The sequence below is a fragment of the Leopardus geoffroyi genome, chromosome A2 (genome assembly GCF_018350155.1).
Source record: "Leopardus geoffroyi isolate Oge1 chromosome A2, O.geoffroyi_Oge1_pat1.0, whole genome shotgun sequence".
NCBI classification, from domain to species: Eukaryota; Metazoa; Chordata; class Mammalia; order Carnivora; family Felidae; genus Leopardus; species Leopardus geoffroyi.
Genome location: NC_059331.1, coordinates 100,047,178 through 100,052,508, shown reverse-complemented (window position 1 = coordinate 100,052,508; position 5,331 = coordinate 100,047,178). Strand labels below are relative to the sequence as shown.

At 36.6% G+C, this 5,331-nt stretch overlaps 1 long non-coding RNA gene across 1 annotated transcript; it reads left to right on the top strand.

Moving 5' to 3' along the window:
• Positions 1–547: 547 nt before the first annotated feature.
• On the top strand, positions 548–5,063 carry LOC123606456. Its single transcript, XR_006716291.1, has 2 exons — positions 548–3,163; positions 3,332–5,063. It is a non-coding gene; the product is annotated as an uncharacterized LOC123606456 (long non-coding RNA).
• The last annotated feature ends 268 nt before the right edge of the window (positions 5,064–5,331 follow it).

The following is a 5,331-nucleotide window of genomic DNA, read 5'->3' as shown; positions in this document are numbered from 1 at the left end:
TTTGGTTCAGAAGTCTTGATCTTTTGCTTCTAGTCATTAATTTTCTCATCCTCTTTATGATTTTCTAAGACTTTATTATAGAGAGACAGTAAATTCATCTGATCCCCAATTGAGTACTTTTATTTAACCACATCAATTTAATGTCGATCTTATTTATAAGGTTACTTCTTTTAAGTTACATTTAACCTTAATCTCATCTGTATTTTGAAAGCTTAGGAAACATTTGCTGACATCTCTAAGGTGACCCTTCAAAACCTATGTTTTAAAAATATTAATCATTTTCAATTGCTGTAATTAGCTCCTGAGCCATTAATAATAGTATTAAAAGTTGATAGAGTATTATTAGTACTTAAAATCAAGTGGCTTGATCACAGTTCTAAGAACAGTGTCCTGTGTCAAAATTGGGGAAGTATAGGGGCACCTGGGTGGCTCAGTCACTTGAGCGTCTGACTTCGGCTCAGGTCATGATCTCACAGTTCGTGAGTTTGAGCTCCACGTTGGGCTCTGTGCTGACAGCTCAGAGCCTGGTGCCTGCTTCAGATTCTGTGTCTCCCTCTCTCTCTGCCCCATCCCCACTCATGCTCTGTCTCTCTGTCTTAAAAATAAATAAAACATTAAAACAATTTTTTTTAAAAATTGGGGAAGTAGGATCAAGATACTTTGTTAACAGGCATATTCTCAGGTACTACATAGTAGATCCATTGAATATAATTAAGTTTCTACAAGATGATTGTTGTTGCCACATCTACTTTGGTGAGTGGGAGATACAATTTAGTTGGTAAAAGATTCTGTTAAGACTTAGAATGAAGCTAATGTACAATTTTTATTAGTAATATTTTCAAACTCGTATGTGTTACTTATTTAGAAGAATTTACAGAACTGTTGAGTAATTTAAAGTGTAAAATTTCTGTAACCTGATGTAGTATTGACACCAAAATAGAGTTGGGTGCCTGAAATATGCCTCAAGATGATTTTGAACCTAAGTAAGTTTTCTTCTCCTAAGACAGGCATAATTCTGCCTTGCCTACCTTACAGGTGGTCAGATAAAGAGTAAAAAGAACTTTGGAAAGTGTAAAGGCATCTTATATTTTTGTAATCCTGTAGTGTAGCACAGGAAATCATGCTATTATTGAGGCATGTGCATGAATACTTCAATGTGTATAATCTCAGTACTCTAGTAGGTGACTATCTTTAGACCCCGTATCAGTGATCACCTTGACAGTGTCAGATAATTTCCCCGAGGGATGACCACCTCATGACTTTAAATTGGTGCAAGGTACGATTTTGAAAACTTACAGGAATTGGGGAGAGGCTTTAATGGGTTATCACTAGTTATGTAGTGTTTTGTCCTTAATGAAATTTCAAAATTCAGGCATTTTCTTCTGTTAAGGACTGAGTGCCTGGAAATTGGTGTTTGGCATCAGGATGATGAAGCCATCAATGCAAAAAGTGAGACTAGTCAAGCAGCTGAAGAAAATTGTTTTTATGGGATTTTACAGTTAATAGACTTCTTGAACTTTTGGTCTTCACAGTAGTCACAATAGCCCTGCCAAAGCAGGCAGGAAGGGCCTGTCTATTGTAAACATTTTGTCAAATAGAAAACAGCCTCAGAGAAAATAAGGAAGTGAATAGGTGTCAGATAAATACGAGAATCCAGGGTTTTCATTTTTCCTTCCTCATGTTCCATAATCACTTAATTCCATTTGAGATAGTTTTGAATTCAAATTGTAGATGTAATAATAATGGTCAGCATTTTTCATCAGGCCTTGGATCAGAATTGTTGCCATTGGATGCCATGTCTCTTTAGCCTATTTTCCACTAAATGTTTAAGAGAACGATGATAGTGAGCCAACAACAGTCTTTTGAAAGACTGTAAGGTGTTAATAATGCCTTTTTATGAAATACCGTGATCTGCCCTGTACCTTTTGGCAGAGAGCCAAAATTTGCACTATTCTCTGGCTACCCACACATATTGTGCTGGGGAGTTAGACTTGAGTTGTCTAGCTGCCTTAATGACTCTGGTTGTATTCCACCTCTAAATCTTGGCATGCGTCTAGATTCTGTCCTGCATCTACTTCTTGCTCTGTCCGTACTACAATCTCTTTAGTAATTTCATTCAGTCTCAGTTGCATTAAAAAAAAAAAAAAAAAAAAAGCTCTATATGTGTGATTTCATTCTCTATTTTCAGTCTTCCCCTCTCCTTGAAATTGCAAACTTTTATATCCACTAACAACTTGATCACCTCCCCAGTATCCAATGGATATCTTAAAGTTCAGTGAGTGAAAACAGAAGACTTATTCTCAAACGTGATCTTTCCTCCAGTCTCTCCCATCTCAGTAAATACCCCACCTCCTTCCCAGTTGCTGAATCCAATACTATAAGAACTGCTCTTGGATCTTCTTAGTATTTAATTTATTGGCAAGCTTTGTCAACTCCACCTTCAAAGCATATCCCATGTCGTTGATATCACTGCTTGTTGTTTACCCAGCATCTGTTCCCCCTTCCTCTTTTCTAACAAATAATCGTTTTTTTTCCCTTAAGTATCCATCCTCTTTTCACATAAGCCATGTGACTCAAGGCAAGTCAACCCCATTCCCAGTTAGGGAGGGCTCTGCTTGATCTTTAGTCCGTTTTAACTCCATCTCTCATACAAATGAATGGATGAGGGATGGGTAGGCTTAAAGAAATATGGGTCAATGAACAGGGCTAGGGGCATCTGGCAAGGACGAGTCCTGGCTTTTGAAATAGCCACATAAAGTAAGCGTCTCCCTCTAGGTATAAATAAGGAGCATATAGTCTCAATTGTTAGTAGCAGTCATCTAACAAATATTCCACTCTAAGGCTTAAGATGATTGGAAAGTCTGGAAGAATACACTTCTTTGATAATATCATTGAGGCTGCTCTGGCCCTAAGCTTCCTGTAAAATAAGCATACAATTGTCCGTATGTCAGAAATCTTAGGTTGGGTATTTGGTTACTTGTATCCAGAAACAACTGATAAATTCAGAATCTATCTACTACTACTTACTAGCATCTTAATCTAAACCATTGCCATCATGCACTAGGATTTACTGCAGTGGTCACCTAACTAGTTTCCTACTTTTACTTTTTTCTACCCTACAGTTTTTTTTCTGTAAAAAACAGGGGTCTTGTTAAAAGTTTAGGTCACGTCACCCCTTTCTTGAAATGCTGCTCTCGGGTACTCCTTAAGGCAGCCTAGGTCACGTCACCCCTTTCTTGAAATGTTGCTCTCGGGTACTCCTTAAGGCAGCCTAGGTCACGTCACCCCTTTCTTGAAATGCTGCTCTCGGGTACTCCTTAAGGCAGCCTAGGTCACGTCACCCCTTTCTTGAAATGTTGCTCTCGGGTGCTCCTTAAGGCAGCCTAAAACTGCTTATAAAGCCCAGTATGATTGGCTTCTGCCTATTTCAGGTACATCACTTGGTTTTCAGTAATGTCTTATTTTGGTGACTTCTGAAGAGTAAATTAAAGCTAAATCACTAAGCAGAAAGCATTATACTCAAATGCTTGAACACACCAGTGGTCTTTCCACAGGTTGGTCCCTGGAATGCTTGCCCTCATCTCTTCACAGGTCTGGACTTCAGAAGGATTGGCAGAGCCAGTATAGACCAGGAAATAGAGTAGAGACTGTTTTTGTTTGTTTGTTTTTTTAAAGCAAACAAAAAAAACAAAAACCAATGAGGACTTCTGCCTTCTTGGTTATAAGGCACAAATCCATGTAATAAGTCATGTCATCTCATTGGTTGTACCTGGACAATTCAAACCTTGTATCCTGCCAGAAGAGGTCAGTAGGGTCACCAGTGATTGTGAAATACACTTTTTTTGTTGTTGCCTGCAGTGAATGTCTTGCAAAAAAATCTTCATAACTCTTGATTTGACCAAAATATGACACCATTGTTCAATAGCTATTCAATAAGCCAATCACATGAATCTTGTTTGTATTTTCAAGAGTAATCCTTAGGGTAAAATGATTTGCTTTTGTATACATTAGTATAAATAAGTAAAGATAAATTAGGATGTTTGAACTTTGCACATCTCATACTCAAAGACTCATGGCATTGTATGTATAGAAACGTGTGGTCCAAGTTAATAGAATAGGTCTTCATGATTTTGATGGTGATATCTCCAAGTAGAGGAATGGACAGATTTTATGAGAAGAGCAATAGCTTCTTTTTGCTAGGGCTAAGAAGGTCACTATCATTAACCACAAAGTTGACAATTTGTGTTTATGTCATTTAATATTTTTCAGTAATTTCCCCTTTGGTGATTAAGAACAGAGCATATAGATACACTAAATTTGGCTTTGGAGACATGTATCTTTCCTCTGAAGCAGGACTGCAGGAAAAAAAATCTTACAAAGGTGTCTTGCTAAAATGTGTAAAAATTATAAGCTAAGTTTTAAGTGCTATTGATTTATATATGAGAGGTTTCTTCATACTTTCAGTTTAGTTTGTTAAATAAGCTTAGTAAAACTTTTGGTGGCTAAGTTTTCACTGATACAATAGTCTCAGTCTATATATTACTAATTGATGGTAGCATAGGGGATTAACTGCTGTTAGATTTTATTTTGTTTTTCAAGTTAAAATTGTTGATAGACTAAAAATTGTCTCTTTTTAAAGCCATCGAAAGAGAGCTTATGTACTTTTCCATGTAAAGTTTATTCCTTAATTTCTCTTGTCTGAATGAAATTGGTAATCTCAAGGTACAGAAAAGTCAAAATATTTGGGAATTTGATGAGTAATGTCTAATAGTATTCCTAGGGAGCTTGTGGATGAATGTGCAAAGATGGGGTCCACACATCCCTCTTTGTTTCATTTGGAGCTTTTTGACCTTTATTTGTGTTAGAAATTGGGATTCAATGTAAGATTTCATTTGAAAAAATCGATGTGGCTGCCTTTCTTTAAAGTTTGATAACAGTGATCTAGATTTTCTGTGATATTGGCAATTTTTCCTAAGTACTACCAGGTAAGTTAGGTTTTGCTTTTTGTCCAGATTCAGGGTAAAACTACTACATACTGTGAAAATTATAAACATTTTTTTTTCTAAATTTGCTGAGTCTTTGTCATCTATATATTTGTGATCATGATGTTAGATTTATAGAAGTGGATATATTCTTAAAGAGCATCTACCACTACCACCTCATTTTGCAGTTGAAGAAATAAACCCAAAGCAGTTATGACCTGTCCCCAAGGTCACATAGGGCAAAAGCAAGAAGATTCTACTCCAGTATTCTTTCTACTGCTTTTAACTTTCTTTTTTGGGGGTTCTACTTCATCAATCTAGAACAAGGAATATTTGTTAAATAGTAGGA